Source organism: Mixophyes fleayi, chromosome 8 (genome assembly GCF_038048845.1).
Source record: "Mixophyes fleayi isolate aMixFle1 chromosome 8, aMixFle1.hap1, whole genome shotgun sequence".
NCBI classification, from domain to species: domain Eukaryota; kingdom Metazoa; phylum Chordata; class Amphibia; order Anura; family Limnodynastidae; genus Mixophyes; species Mixophyes fleayi.
The window spans coordinates 83,155,901-83,172,695 of NC_134409.1; positions in this window are offsets into that span (position 1 = coordinate 83,155,901).

Genomic DNA, 16,795 nt, shown 5'->3' on the forward strand with positions numbered 1-16,795 from the left:
CAGGTTTGGTCCAGTCAATAATTGGATGGGAGACCATATGGATATATGATATAGAGATGTGGTTGATTTATCAATATAAGAAGAAAGAGGATACAAGAGAAGATGGAATGTAGAGACCCTTTGTTGAAGTTGATTGATGTCTGCCTGTTGATGTAACCATAACACCTAGGGGGGGATCATAAGACACCTATCCTTTCAGGATATATGACACGGGAGTGCTTTAAAATTTTTATGGAACTATTATTATTCACTTCAATATATATGTTACATGTATCTATGGGGAATTTTCCTATATGTTTTTCTGACATTTAGTTTGCACCTTGTATGACAAATTACTGAGTGCCATTGTACAAACTATTATTAATAGTAGCCTGTTCTTTCCTAGCAAATGTCTTTTTAGTGTTAATTTCCTGGTAAATTTGTTTATATCAATTAACATTATTCATTTTTTTGGTGGTTTTGTAGGGGCAAATGTAAGGCCTTTTTTGAGTATAGAAAATTCATGTTTATTAAGACTGTGTTGTGATAGATTAAAAATACCATTATCTTTCAATTCTTTATCCGTTATTGTTGGTATTTCTTTCTCATTTTTTCTTGATCCCCCCTCGGTTTCCTCTTCTCCTACCAACCTCCATTTTAGTGGGGAAGCTAGCCGTATATTCTCTTTTATATTGTGTTTTGGATTAAACACTCTCCCTTGAGGGGCCTGAACTGAAGACAAGAAATTCCCGCTATCACTTGTTTCAATTCTATCCAAGGTTGTGAACCTATTTTTAAGTTGGGGTTTCTGGATGTAAAGGTCCCCCTCTAGCTTTGGTTAAGAGGGGGCCTGCAGACCCTCGACTCCCAGGGGACCTTTTGGTTCTGGAGGATGGGGGTGAATGAGACCCTTTTCCTTTAGGCATGGGTCCAAAGGCCCAAGCCACCAGCATAGTTGTTTTGCACTGCACTGGGTGATTTGGAGCACCATACCTTGAAAGGGGGGGTGCTGCTGGTCACACTCAAATACCCTGTTTTTTGCCCCATCTGATGGTAGGGACAACCAGAATGCCAAACCCATGGGCATGAGGAGGTACCTCAGATTCTGCTTTACTTCAGTACACACATCCTTCACCTCCTCTTTATCTCTTTCAAGTAAAATACCTTCATTTTTGTAAAGTCTATTGACACAAAAATGTTAAGATTATAGGGCATCCATTATTGACAGTGAAGCAACAAGAGCTGACAGTGACATCATTAAACACTTAGACAAGTAGAAAGACTGGTGGGATTTACTCATAAAAAAACTTGAAAAACTACGCACACCACAATAAATTTTGGACATTAGAAGGCATCCATCATTGACAGTGAAGCTACAGTAAGAAGAAGAAGTCGTTAGATGGACAGCAGCATCAGTAGACATTTAACAGATGTGGCAAGAGCCCGCTACTGCTGAAGCACACGTGAACAACTTCTTCCTTTTTATGTAGTTTTATTGTCAGGATGGTAAATGTTTTGACACCGTTCAAATTTCACAGCAATACTTGGAGACCCTAAACGCTAGCTGGACATAGCTCAGCTCTCTCAAGACCAGCCAGCTTCCCCAGCATTGATCTCAGTGCACAAATGATACAAACAAGCTTTTATACCTGATACTCCTCCCCCAGTCTTAGCTTGATGGATAGGTGACACACCCACCTTCTCTTTAAAAGGAAACGCCCCATCATTGGCTCTGTTTTGCACTAAAGAGACACACCCTGTCTGTTTGCTGAGAGGAAGGATTTCTCTGCATGTAAGTTAACCAAACTTAAACTATTGTTTGTTACACATAGGTCTTTGCATTCAATCTAGGTGCATTGTTGCACAAATGTTTTACTTTACTTCCCTGCTTTCTCTGCATATTGCCATCTAAATGCCTCCTTTTGTTACATATCCCTCCCCCTAGCGTCTCCAAGTAGGGGGACGCGGACTTCGCGAGGAGCGCATATTTTCGTGACAACGCATCTTTTTGTGTAGAATTCCAGGTCTATGTTCTACTGAGAACTTGAAAGGTTGCAGTGCCAAGAACCAGCGGGTTACCTTGGCATTTACCTCCCGGTTGTTCTGCATCCATCTCAATGGTGCATGGTCTGTTATTAAGGTGAAATCTCTGCCTAGGAGATAATAGCGCAGAGCTTCTGTAGCCCATTTTATGGCGAGACATTCTTTCTCCACAGTGGCATATTTTTGTTCCCTTGGAAGCAACTTACGACTTAGGTACAGGACAGGATTTTCTACTCCATTCTTCTCCTGTGACAAGACTGCACCTAAGCCAACACCAGAAGCATCAGTTTGGAGGAAGAACCTCCAGGTAAAAGCCGGTGCTTGTAGCACTGGGGAGGAACAAAGAGCTAACCGAAGATCAGACCAGGCGGTTTCTGCAGAGTCAGACCAAGTTAATCTATCTGGACAACTTTTTTTTAACATGTCCGATAGTGGAGCAGCTCTAGTGGCGAAGTGGCTTATAAACCGCCTGTAGTAACCGACTAAGCCTAAAAAGGTTCTTAACTGCGACTTTTTTTCTGGTCTTGCCCAATTTTTGACTGCCTCCACTTTATCTATCTGGGGTTTTACACGCCCTCGACCAACAACGTACCCCAAATATTTGGCTTCTCTCATGGCTATGGCACATTTCTCTGGGTTAGCTATTAACCCTGCTGACCTTAATGAAGCTAAGACCGCCTCAACTTTGGCTAAATGTGATCCCCAGTCTGGGGTATAAATCACTATATCGTCCAGGTAAGCGGCTGCATAAGCTGTGTGAGGTCGTAGCAATTTATTCATGGCCCTTTGGAAGGTGGCAGGTGCCCCATGCAACCCAAAGGGTAGGACTTTATATTAATAGAGACCATCAGGGGTGGAAAATGCAGTCTTTGGCTTGGCCGTGGAAGTCAGGGGAACTTGCCAATAACCCTTTGTTAGATCAAGGGTTGTCAAATAATTGCTACCAGCAAGATTTTCCACTAGTTCATCCACACGTGGCATCGGATAGGCATCAAACTGCAACATACTGTTTAGGCGCCTAAAGTCATTGCAGAACCTAATTGTCCCATTGGGTTTCGGGACAAGCACAATGGGACTATTCCACTCACTAGTGGACTCTTCAATCACATCTAACTGGAGCATCTTCTTGACCTCCTTTCTCACGTCCACCCATCTGGCTTTGGGAATATGATAGGGCTTCTGCTTTACAATGACTCCTGGCGCAGTGACAATGTCGTGTTCGATTAAGGTAGTGCGCCCAGCAATGGAAGAGAAGACATCCCTGTTCCGGCGAATCATTTCTTCAGTCTGTTGTCTCTGCTGAATGGACAAAGCAGGCTCTATGGGCACTTCAGACTTTTCAATGGCAGTACTCACTACCTGAGGAGAGGTTTCCTCATCATGCCAAGGTTTAAGGAGGTTAACATGGTATATTTGCTCCTCCCTTCTCCTACCTAACTGGCGGACTCTGTAATTGACAGGACCGACAGCCTCTAGAACTTCATATGGATCCAATGGGTGAAAAGTTTGCTTTCCTGGGTGGGAACCAGGACTAGGACCTTGTCCCCAGGCTTGAAAGATCGAACAACAGCACTTTTATCATAACAGTTTCTCCGTCATTCCTGAGCCTCTTTTACATGTTGCTGCACAATGGGCCCTATCTTTCCTAGCCTCTCATACATTTGTGACACAAATTGTACCAGATTTGGCTCCCTGGGACCTTGCTGATCCCACCCTTCTTTTAACATATCCAAGATACCCCTGGGCTGTCTCCCAAACAATAACTCAAAGGGACTAAACCCTGTTGAAGCTTGAGGTACCTCACGGATGGCAAACATCGAATAGGGAATAAGAGTGTCCCAATCTTTTTTCTCTTGAGCCACTGCTTTCCTGAGCATGTGCTTTAAAGTGCGGTTAAAGCAATCCACCAAGCCATCTGTTTGCGAATGGTATACAGAGGTGTGAATCGGCTTAACCCCTAGCAACTGGCACATGTCCTTCATCAGTTTAGACATGAATGGAGTACCCTGATATGTGAGAATTTCTTTGGGTATTCCCAAGCGTGTAAACATCAATACAAGTTCTCTAGCTATGGTGCTGGAATTTATGTTTCGTAGGGGAATTGCCTCTGGATACCTGGTTGCATAGTCAAGCACCACTAGTATATATTGGGGCCCACGTGCAAATTTTTCCAGTGGCCCCACAAGGTCCATAGCTATTTGTTTAAAGGGAAATTGTACTATCGGTATTGGAATGAGAGGTGCCCTGTACATGGGTTTGGGACAGGTTCTCTGACAAATGGGACAGGACCAGCAATACTTTTTCACTGCCATGTGTACCCCGGGCCAGTAAAACCTAAGCATAACTCGTTCCCGTGTTTTATCCTCCCCTAGGTGTCCCCCACAGGCGTGTGTGTGTGCTGCTTTTAACACTAGGGTTACATGGACCTGAGGAACCATTAATTGTTCTACTTTTTCCCCCTGCACATTAGCAACTCTATACAGGAAATTATTTTTAACAATAAAATATGGTATACCTTCTGCAGGCTGGGTGGCTTTCGCTACCCCATTTACCTCAGTCACACTTTTAAAGGCATGTTTCAAAGTGGCATCATTAAGTTGGTCTCGAGCAAAGTCCTGCAGAGGAAACAAAATTGGTATTGCGGACCAGTCCGTATCCTCACTGACAGGCGGGGTGGGCTCATCTGCGACATCACCGACCAATGCTAGTTTGGACTGTCCATGTTTCCCCGCAGGTGGATGCTTTTATGGAACTCCTGCTGTGACTCCCAGGATGGCATTCCGGTTTGGTGGTTCCCAAAGATTGATGTCCAGATGTTGTGGATCTTTAGGCGGTTCCTTTAAGACTGGGCTTCCGACCGTTGCATCAGTTGCCGGCATGTCCGGCCGGATCCGCTCACCGAGGACATCATTAAACAGTGGGAAGTCTCGCCCCAAAATGAGTGGATATGGGAGTTGTCACGGGCACTAGGAGTCTTTGCCCAGGATATCACCAGATGATGTTCTTACCAGAGTAATATAGCTGGTACTATGGTCCTCTGGTAGCAGGGTGACAACGGAACAGGAGAATCAGCAGATGGTGAGAGGATGCTCAAGGAAAGTCTATGACTAGCAGCAACTGGTAATGACTTAGATGTATGTACACGAGGAACCAGATGGACAAGTAAACATGAGGAGAGTCAGTGGTCTGTGTACAGCAAGTTGTACCACTGCTATAGTGAGGAGGAATTTCCAGGAGTAGAGAGGAGGTAGTGAAAGTCAGTGGTCTGCGTATAGCAAGTTGTACCACTGTCTATAGTGAAGGAATGGATTCCAGGTGCAAGTAGGTAACGGGGAAGTCAGTGGTCTGCGTACAGCAAGTTGTACCACTGCTATGTGAGAGGATACTTGAAACTGGTGCCAATGGGAAATAGGAGTCAGTGGTCTGCGTTCAGCAAGTTGTACCACTGCTATATATATGTGAGGAGGGACACGAGGAGATGAATGGAATGCAGAGGATACACGGGGCACACGGAACTTGATCCCACGATGATAACCACAATGCAATAATAACTGACAAGCGCTGCTTGAAGTATACAAAGTCACTATAGAGATCCAGGTAATAGGAAACAAAGTCAATAGTAACAATAGCTTCAGTAGATAGAAGACTCCGGAGATGAACACAACACAGTCCAGACGGATATGCAATACAATAGCAAAGTCAACGGAAATTATGCATACCGTGGTTCAGGAGAGCAGGCTGTCAAGGGGACGTGCAGGGATACCTGAACGGCTGAACGCCTGGCAGAAGGAGAGACCACTGGAGGATGGAAGCGGTAATCAGGTTGGTGCAGCGCACGGAAGGTAACCAGTAATCAACGGAGAAATACTCAGGAAGCAGTAGTAAGTAAAACTGGAAACATGATGAACACGGGAGAGTTGAGGCTGTCTGGTATCCGGCAGTAGCAGCGGAGGCAGCGGAGGGAAGGCACGCTGAACACAGGAGAGTAGAGGCGGTCTGGAATCCGGCAGTAGTAGCAGATAGGAATCAGTGGAGAGCTGACACGATGAACACAGGAGAGTTGAGACGGTCTGGAAACCGGCAGGAGTAACGGAGGCAGCGGAGAGCAGACACGCTGAACACAGGAGAGTTGAGGCGGACTCTAATCCGGCAGCAATAGCAGATAGGAATCAGCTGAGTGCAGCCACGATGAACACAGGAGAGTTGAAGTGGTCTGAAAACCACAATCGTAGTAGACAGGAATCAGCTAGAGCTGAATACACGAGGAAACACAGGAACACTTTCAGAGGCTCATGGGGAATGAGACTCCAAGATCAGGCAACCAGGTAATGATCACAGGTGGTTTAAATAGGGAGGGTTGCCTGATCATCCAATCAATTAAAAGCAACAGGAACTGAAGGTTTCATAAGGGCTGCACATGCGCAGACCCTCAGGATGGCAGATGGCCACGGTTCCTGTACACAGGAGAAATGGCACCCACAGTCTGGTGAGTGACAGGAGTTTAGGTGGTATGGCAGCTACCACCATAACAGTTTTGTCTTTGAGTGTGACTGGTAGTATTGTTCTTTCATACTCCTCTGTTGTGCCATGTACACAAAGAACCTTCACCTTGGGCAACCGAGAAGTTATGGTTTCGGCTAAGGCAGAGCTGGAAACCAATGAGAGTTCACTCCCCGAGTCAACCAAGGCCAGAACAAGGTTCTGGTTGATTAGCACAGTCACCCGGAACAAACAAGGACTTTCTGATGTGGGACTCATGGTAAAATAGCTTGGAAAAGCAGGCCTAATATGTGCCACGGAACAGTCCATGGGTTCCGGTAGTTTAGGACACTCTGCCTTAAAGTGGCCTGGCTCACCACATTCAAAACACTTCAGATTAGACGACTTTGCACCTGGCCCTCTGTCCATAGCAAGGATTGTCAAACTGGCTCTTGGCGTGGCAGCGGCTTTGGCTAAATGCAGGTTCTTTAGTCATTTGCTGTAGCGCACAAAACCTTTCTACCATGGTGGCAAGCTCTTCATAAGTTTTATGGGTCTGATTGCAGAACCCACCTTTGCAAATCGCGGTTTAGCCCCCGGATGCAGTGATCTATTGCCAGAACTTCAATAATCCGAGAAGGCGAATTCTCCTCAGGCTGCAGCCATTTCTTTAAAATTTTAGAAAGCTCAGCCACTTGCGCTCTGACCGGTTTTTCTTTAACATAGCGCCATTGGTGATAGCGCTGGGCTTGGCCTGGCCCGGAATCTCCAATGCGAGCCAATATCTCAGACTTTAGGCACAAATAATCAGAGGCCCGTTCCTCATCTAGATCCATATACGCTCGAACAGGACCAAGTGGTTCATTTCTGTCATGTCTCACCTGGCTTAACTCTTCTCTTAAGAGCCTTTTGTTTTCCACCTGTGCCTCGGCAACTCGTAGCATCTGAGCTTGCTGCTGTTGCTGCGCAGTGGCCACATTCACGAGGGTTCTCAGTACTTCCTCCATGTTGACGTCTGCGCGGGTTGGGTAGCGGAAACTTGCTTCCCGGAGTATCCCACTCCTGACACCACTTGTGGCAAGAGCCCGCTACTGCTGAAGCACACGCGAACAACTTCTTCCTTTTTATGTAGTTTTATTGTCAGGATGGTAAATGTTTTGACACCGTTCAAATTTCACAGCAATACTTGGAGACCCTAAACGCTAGCTAGACATAGCTCAGCTCTCTCAAGACCAGCCAGCTTCCCCAGCATTGATCTCAGTGCACAAATGATACAAACAAGCTTTTATACCTGATACTCCTCCCCCAGCCTTAGCTTGATGGATAGGTGACACACCCACCTTCTCTTTAAAAGGAAACGCCCCATCACTGGCTCTGTTTTGCACTAAAGAGACACACCCTGTCTGTTTGCTGAGAGGAAGGATTTCTCTGCATGTAAGTTAACCAAACTTAAACTATTGTTTGTTACACATAGGTCTTTACATTCAATCTAGGTGCATTGCTGCACAAATGTTTTACTTTACTTCCCTGCTTTCTCTGCATATTGCCATCTAAATGCCTCCTTTTGTTACACAGATGATAGACCAAGGGAATGATGTAAAATTGTGCAAGATGGAATTGTCCTTACACCCAAACCCATATGTTGAGAACAACTTCGGCGACAAGGTCTGCCATTTTTGTGGCTGAAGTGCTTGATTTGTTTGGGGCCCCCACAAAAGAGAACATTTTGGTTGTTGGTTGATGAATTGTAGAGTCGAGAATAGATAGGGATTTTAATTTTAAACAACTTACAAGTGGGCATATAGCTAACAGTGGTCATCTTTCTCTATGGTGACCATGTCATCAACCTCATCACTGAAGTCAACATCATCATCAAACAATATTAGTTCATCCCTGCTGGAATCTAGAATTATTATCATCATCATTTTTACAGAATCTTTTTATAATTGGCGGCATCAACAGTATTCCTCATACAGTTTGTAGTTAATTGTGATGAACGTCAGTTTTTCTACATTTTTGAAAAGTGGTCTCCTCCAAAGATCACTTACATTGTTCCTGGCTGTGCTAAACACTCTTTCTGAGTATATACTGGAGAGTTAGCAGTTTAAGTACACCATAGCTAGTTTGTACAAGAGGCTCGAATTTGCCTTTTTTTCCCTCACAGAATTCAAATGGACAGTCTGAGATGCAAATTTCTAATGTATCATTAACGTAATCCTCCAGAATTCTATTAATCAGACTGAGACATGGTAGAGGTATCAATATATTTGGACATTTCTTTTAAGCCTATCTAGATGTCATAACCTTTCACAATGTGTTGTGTTGACTCATCATCAGTGTGACTCTTAGAAAAGGGAAGTTTTATTCGGAGAAGATTTTTAGGAGAAGCTGAAGCAGGCGATTTGTCATGTGCGACAAGCTAACAGTTTGCTCACAAGGAGCTGTTTGCAACTGTAAAGATTTGTGTCAGTTGGAAAAAAAGATGTTACATATGACTTAAACCTAGGATCAAGTATGGTTGTCAAAATGTAGTGATCCAATTTCAAGATGCTGCAAACCCTTGGGTCCTGGTCAAGTCACATTGTGTGATAGCACTACTGTGCTGAAAGGATGAGGAGCAGGATGGTGAAACTACAGGCACTGCTGATGGGGATACACCTACACAGTGGAATGTCACTGTCATGTAGTCTTTTTTTTGACCAGTACCACTTGTCCACATATCCGTAGTTACGTGGGCAGTCAGTATGGCAAAGGCATTTTCAATGGACTGAATTACTTTTTGTTTAATCTCCCGGTACAGGTGAGAAATTGTTGTTTGAGAGAAATGGAATTTGGTAACGTGGACACATGACCTCAACTAATTGACTAAAACCTGCTGCTACAATACACAATTTGCCATGTTTTTACAAATGATTTGAATGCACTTGCTGCAAATTACATAACAGGGAGGAGGTGTCTAGAAGATCAACGTGCCTACTTCTACTTATTTTGACCTGAGACAGCTGCCTTGACAAATGTTGTCTGGGTTGGGATAAAAATATTTCCAAACAGAAGAGGTGCTTTTTTCATCTCATGCACTGGCATAATAAGGTTCTTATCATGGGCATGAGGTGGTACCACTGGTGGCTGCCTTATTTCAACACAATCATCATCATCCTTATTATCTCGTTCAAGAACAACAAAATTATTCCCCTCATCCCCTTGCACATTTGCAAGTTCCAAAATATTGTGACAAACACTGGGAAAGAAGTGAATGGCAGGTATAGAAGTCCTAGATTCCTGTCATTTGTATTGTAAAACACCAGAGAGATTGTTTAGGTGTGTGGGAAAAGCTTCCCAGAGTAGATTTCACAGCACACTAATTAGGAGTTGCACCTGTGTGCTGCCTGTAAAAGGCTGCAGCTCTGATCACTCTCTCTCCCTGTCTGAGAAGAAGGTCAGATGTCTCCTGAGAGAAACTGCTAATTTGATGTGTGAGTTCCATTGTTTGGTTGAAGTGAGGGACACTTGGCCCCTCGCTCTATAGAGGAAATACCTCTGTATTAGTTACTAGCCAGAATGGCTAGGATTTTGTTTATATTGTGTTCTGTTTGCAAACTGGTGATTAAAACTAGCTACGGGTATTGAAACCTGGATTTGTGTGATCTATCTGGCTGAAGTGCAACCATCCACCCCAAAGGATTGCATCCCCAATACATATATATATATATATATATATATATATATATATATACACACACTATAATATTAATGACAACCACTACTCAGTCTAAACTCCCTCACACCCTGATCAGCAGTAAAATGAGAGCTTGCTTGCTATCTAAATTGTCTATTATTTCACCCTGCCTAACCCTCTGTACACACACTTTAGAGTAGAGCACTGCAGCTAACATCCCCTTACATTCTGTCTATTCTAAAATGGCAGATGAGAATAGGAGGGAGGGATATAATGCAAGAGATATTGATCCAAAACTCGTGAGATCCGACATTTTCCCGGAAAAGATGTTATGCCTCTTTTTGAGATCCGAAATTGGCACGCAAAACCCAAATCTTGGATCTATAGGATTAGACGGAATCCGAACCACTCATCTCTAATTAGAAGAAAGGTATATCAAGATCCATTCTCTGGCAAGTCAATTCCAAACTCATCAACTGAATAAGAAAGGGATTTAGTTGTTTGGAATGTTTTCCTCCACGATAGTGATTATCCCTTGGGATAGGTGGTACATGCAAAATATCCAGTTCATACTGCTAAAGCAGTGGGATCACAATCAGAATTCTCTGAGTCATGCCATGAACTTGTCAAAAGCCACAAGGTGTCAAACCCCAAAGTTAAAGACAAGAGGAGTTAAAGACAATTTGGAGCCAGGACGGGTAATACAATAGACTCCATTGTCACAGGCTATGGAGCCCACCTTGAGGACAGAAGACACAAAATGACAGAAGTCATGGTTCCAAAGCAAGGAAAGACTTCCCCTAAATGTCTTAGAAATGAAAGCAGGGTGGAAAGCAATTCAACATTTTCATCAAATACAAGGGAAGTATCTGAGTATATTTTCAGACAAGATGGTGCAAGGCATCCTATATTGTCAGGGAAGTACCAGAAGCAGAACCTTGATTGTGAAAATAATAAGAATCATGTCTAGAGCAGAAGAAAATCTGAAGTCACTCTTGGTGTTGCATGTAGCAGGCAAGCAGAACATTATAGCTGGCTATCCCAGTCAAAAACAGATCCATCCAGGAGACTGGCCTCTATACCAGGAAATGTTTCAGCTACTGATAGGAAAATTTGTACTTCCCCAAGTAGACACTAGCGCAACAATCACAAATGCCAAGGTAGCCAGGTTCTTCCCTCGACACAAAGACCTAGAGACTCTGCTCTGACCGTTTCATGGACATTTCACTTTGACTATGTCTTCCCTCTGTTTCCTTCTATAACTTGCATTCTAAAAAGTTCCATTTTGGACTCGCAATCCCTAGTTCCCTGTAGCCTGGGAGATGGTCCGGGTGCAACCATGGCCTCTGCTTCTTCGGCCAGATTTCCCACACCAAGGCCCAATTCATACATATCCAGAGTGGCTAGCTTTAATAAAATGAAAATTGAGCCGGAAATAAGGGAGTGTCAGAGCAAGTAATCGACACAGGAAGTATTGCTGGAAAGATTGAAGAATTCTTGAATAATTTATTAAAGAATCCGGAAGAAGATTATCACATGGTGTGACTCTAAACTCAGTCCAACTGCATTGAATATTCCACAGGTCCTTGACTTTCTTCTGGATGTAAAGGTCTTGCTTTATTTACACTCAAGTTACAATTATCTGATTTGAGTGTGTTCTTACATACCAAGTTAGCGGCAGAATTTTTGATTAGTTGCTTCTTCCAGGCAGTAAAGGAGGATCCATCCTTAGATCTTATCATTTTAGGTTCAGTGGAACTTCAGTTTAGTTCTAAATGCACCGATGTCTGGCCCTTTTGAACCACTGTAAAAAGTTACTTTGAGATAGATGACACTAAAAAAGGTGCTCTTAATTAACTACCGTTAATTATGCTTCCAAAGTGTTACGAGCCGCGGCGGTGTCCATAACTGCCGCTTCTCGCTCTCCTCTGTGCCTGGCGTCCCAGCCGTCTCCTTGACGTCCGGGACGTCACTTCCGGTTTCCGGCCGACCATTGCTGTCAAATGCTGCATCCCGGCGGGGAAATTAGCTGGGCGTGTGCGTATTAGGGGTGAATTTATTATCAGCCTCCTGTGGCTGATTAGTTTAGGCTGGGCTGCTTGGTTTCCATTGGCTGCTCTGGGTATTTAAGGCATGGAGGACTGGACCTCCCTGTCGGTTATAGCGTTTCCAGTCTTGTGTTGTGCTGACCTGCTGTTGGATTCCTGTTTGCCTGATCTACTGTTGTGACCCTTGCCTGCACCTTGGACCTTGCCTGTTTGTCTGTTTCCTGACCTTTTGGCTTGTATTCTGGACTTTGCTGTTTCTCCTGTGACCCCGATCTCTGCTTGCATATCGATTTGCCTGTTTGCTTCGGACCCCTAACTTCAGCCTGCCACTGACCACCCGCTCCAGTTTGGGCGAGCGACCTCGGTTCCATCTGTGCTACGGCCATCTTTGATGAGATTTTACTACTCTGAGCTTAAATCCTTGGGGCATCTGAGTACCTGTGAGCACATTAAGCTCTACGGGAAAGGTGGCTGCTAAAGGTAAAGTTCTCTACCCTAACTGTTCTAAAAACTCATCTTGGTGGTCGTGAGCCTTAACACAGAGTTGGAGAATTACAAACACTGTGGTACAAGGAAACCTTTCTGAATGTTTGTGCAGATGAATCTGTACTTAGAGCCAATCCAATGTTTCTGCCTAAAGTAGGATCTCCATTCCACAATAATAATGAGTATATAATGCCATCCTTTTGTCCACAACCTAATGATGAAAAGAAAGAAAACTGCACTCCTTGGACTTGGTTAGGTCAATGTTCATATATTTATCCAGGACAGAAGGATCCAGAAGCATAGAACAACTTTTTGTGGTTCTTGCAGGGCCTGGGAAAGAATGAACCCATTCCTAGAGAAGCCATTTTCATATGGATAAGGGAACTAATTGTAAAGGCATACAAGAAGAATGGACATTGGATGGGCCTTCCAAACTTTTAAAAAGAAAAAGTGGTGGTGTTTCACAATGCAACCAGTCTGATTCTAACTATCATTTATCTAGTACATTCTAGAATCTGATTGGTTGCAATGAGCAACACCTCCACTTTTCCCTTTTAGAAGGATTAAATCTACCTCAAAGTATTATAGTGATATTAACTAAAATATTTAATTGAACTCACTTGCTTGTCAAAGAATCATACACATATAAATGGGATACTCTTAGACACCGCTGTCAGTAGATTGTTTTGGAAACTATGTATAATGAGGATTTCTGTTCAGGAGTAAAATGAAGTATCCACAAATATCAAGTGTTGGAACACAACATTTTATAAAGGAAGGTAGTACCCCCACCCTCCCCATTAGATCAATGAATCATGAGAAAGAAGCAATTATGATGGCTCCTCACTACAGCAGCTAAATCATCAGCGAGTCTCCTCAGTTACGCATTTCACAGTGATAATTTTCCTCAGACATTCAGGAGTCATGGTGGTGGTCAGTATGGTGAAAGCAGTCTATTTGTAGGAGAAACATAATGACCTTTGACATTTGCATAAGAGCGAGTAAATATATAATGGATATGCATAGACTAGTTATGCAAAGCTAAAAAAAATATATACTTGTATCCATCTGATATAATCAGAGAACTTCATGATACATTAATTACATTGTATGTTGTCGGATTTGTTTTTATATTTTTTAATTCATTGATATTTATATTTATTAATTTTAAACCATAATAAATACTAGAGATGAGCAGTTTGGACTCAGGGAAATCCGACAGATCCTAAGTGTAAGGTGCAAGAGATAAAAATGTTGAAACACTATGCACACGTTAAATTTGGAACGTTAGACACCATGCATCATGGAGAGTGAAGAGACAGTAACAATCAGATGTCATTAGATGGATAGAGGCTTCATTAGATAGCTAGATACCCAATTGTAAAGCTGTGAGGACACCAGGGTTAGAACCAAAGTTCACTAGATACCTGGCCCTCTAGATTCACAGAATCACACAGGTAAGGAGGCAGGAACGAGATACTTATCCCTTTATTCAGAGTAAATGCAAAAACAGTGTACCTTCCAGCTTTGGAGGAGGCCGGACGTGCCACGCGAGCTCTCCACTGGGGTCATATCCCTGGCTCCTTATTCCCGTGGAGCAGCCCGGCGCCTCTCCGTTATCCTTCTCTCCTCCATCCGCCTCTCTTACCTCCACTAACCCGACTCCTGTTCCAGCCCCTGTCGGCGATTATCCCAACAGCTGCATCCTGCGGTGCCTCCAAATCGAGCCCCCGGATCTGGCCCGCTGCCTCCTTCCTGGCTCATCGTTCGGCTCCGGCCCAGCTATTTCCACTGCTCCCTCCTGGATCTCCTCACCGCTGCCTGGCTCTCTTTTCCTTGGCGGTGCCTTCTACCTAGGGACCCCAGCTCCGGCCCAGCTGGCTCCTCTGCTACTACCTGGTTCTCCTGGATCTCCAGCCCAGCTGCCTCCACAGCTCTGCTTCATTGCTCCAGCCTCAGTCTCCAGCGCTCCTTGGCCATCCTCTGCTGACCTCTGTGACTTCCACCCTGTGTCTCCCTGGGTCCTCCCGCTGCCTGGCGTGCACGTCCGCAAGGCCTACTTCCGATCTGAATCCGTGGTCTCGAGTGCCGTTCCTCTCCACGTCGAGTGCCACTTACGGTCTCCCTCCTTTGCCTTGAGCTGCCGCTGCCACCATCTACGTCTGTGTCATCACCTCCTCCATGCATCGCCCACGGATGTTACCACTGTGCTCCTGTCCAACGACGATCCTGCTTGCTCTCCTTTCCTGACATCCACCAATCTCCTGCCGTGGCTCTCTCCTGTCCTCCACCGATGCCTCCTCCATGCTCCTGCTTCCCCTCATCTGATGTCCTGCTCCTCACTCAAAGCCTCCGAACTCTCCACAGCATTCTCCCTGGAACTGTGACTCTGCTTCACCCCCTCAGTTTGGCTCTTGTGTTCGTCCTGCTCCCAAGCAACTCTAGGTATCTTTTTAATTTCTTTGCTCCACTTAACTGACTTACTTTCTCTGCTTCATCCCCTTGGATCAACACTTTTGCCTACACCTTAGACTCGATTGGTACCTGTTATTAATTTTACCTGACATTATCTTTACCTGTTATTATTTTTACCTGATTTTATTTTACCTGACATTATTTATTTCCTGATTTTATATTCACCTATTATTTTTACCAGTTTTTATTCTTGTCTGTTATTCATTGTCCTTATTACCTCACTGTTATGTTGTTCCTGGCCTACCATGCCCTATTTTTTGTTATTGTCTTCTATTTTGTTATTGTCTTCCCGTTATTATTCTTACCTGGCATTCATTGTCCTCATTATCTCACTGTTCTGTTATTCCATGCCTTCCATGCCCTATTTTTTGTTATTGTCTTCCATGCCCTCCATGCCTTTCTTTAGTACCTTCATACTAGGCCTCTCTTACCGACTTCATCCCTTTCACTCTTGGTCACCCTTCCTCCCTCCACCCTCTATTCTGCTCTCCCTCCTACCTTCTGTCACCCCCCGCTCTCTCACCCTACTATGCCTCCTCGCTCTCGCTCCATACCCATACTCTCCCCCCGCCCTACCTCTCCCGCTCCTCCCAGCCCTCTCCTGCGCACTGCTCATCTTGCTAACCTCATCCCCATCTCCCCCTCTCCTCTACCCCTTTCTCCTGTGCCCTCTGGAACACTAGATCCGTCCGCAACAAACTGATTGCTATCCATGACCTCTTTTTATCCAACTCCCTTAACCTTCTTGCCATTACTGAAACCTGGCTCTCCGATTCCGACACTGCCTCCCCCCGCTGTGCTCTCCTATGGTGGCCTCTCCTTAACCCACTCCGCCAGACCTGGTGCCCCCCCAGGCCGTGGAGTGGGCTTCCTCCTATCCTCCACATGTACTTTTCATGTCATCCCCCTCCCTCTCCTTCTCCACTTAAAATTCATCCTCTCATCCTACAGCTCTGCCCTCTCACTCGCTAAACAATCTTTCTTTAAATCCCTCATCTCTTCCCAGTTCTCTAACCCCCGCCGCCTTTTCGACACCTTCAGCACTCTCCTGGCCCCCTCCCCTCCCCCCCCTCCTCCCTGACTGCCACCGACTTCGCCTCCTTTTTCAGGATTATACAACACTTCTTCACAGACCATGATCTCGGTATCTCTCACCACCCTTTCAGTCTCGTTCTCAGTATTTCTCCCAGAAGACTGTTTTCCACACTTCAACACAGTAGGAACAGATTTGACACATAAACCAATTGCTAAGATGACACCCAGTATAAGGAGAAGGAGCTTACCTACACTAGCAACCCTTTCCTGTACGCACTGCCCCAGACCAGAGAACCATTTCACAGGGTTCAACCACGAGAACCAACCTGCCACCTTTTCCCCAACCTCATATAACAAAGAATTGTGGTTCCTTTGAAATTCCCATTTTAGTTGCAGAATTTCATCCATTTTTCAGTCTATAACTTCTTTGGGGTCATCTGTATTATTGGTACAATAATAGAGGTGATATAATTCAGTACCAACCTATGTTGCACCAACTCCTTCTTGTACGCTTGTAGCTCCCTTCCTGTATTCCTGAAAGTGTCATCATACATCTCGGTGATATTGTCTATCA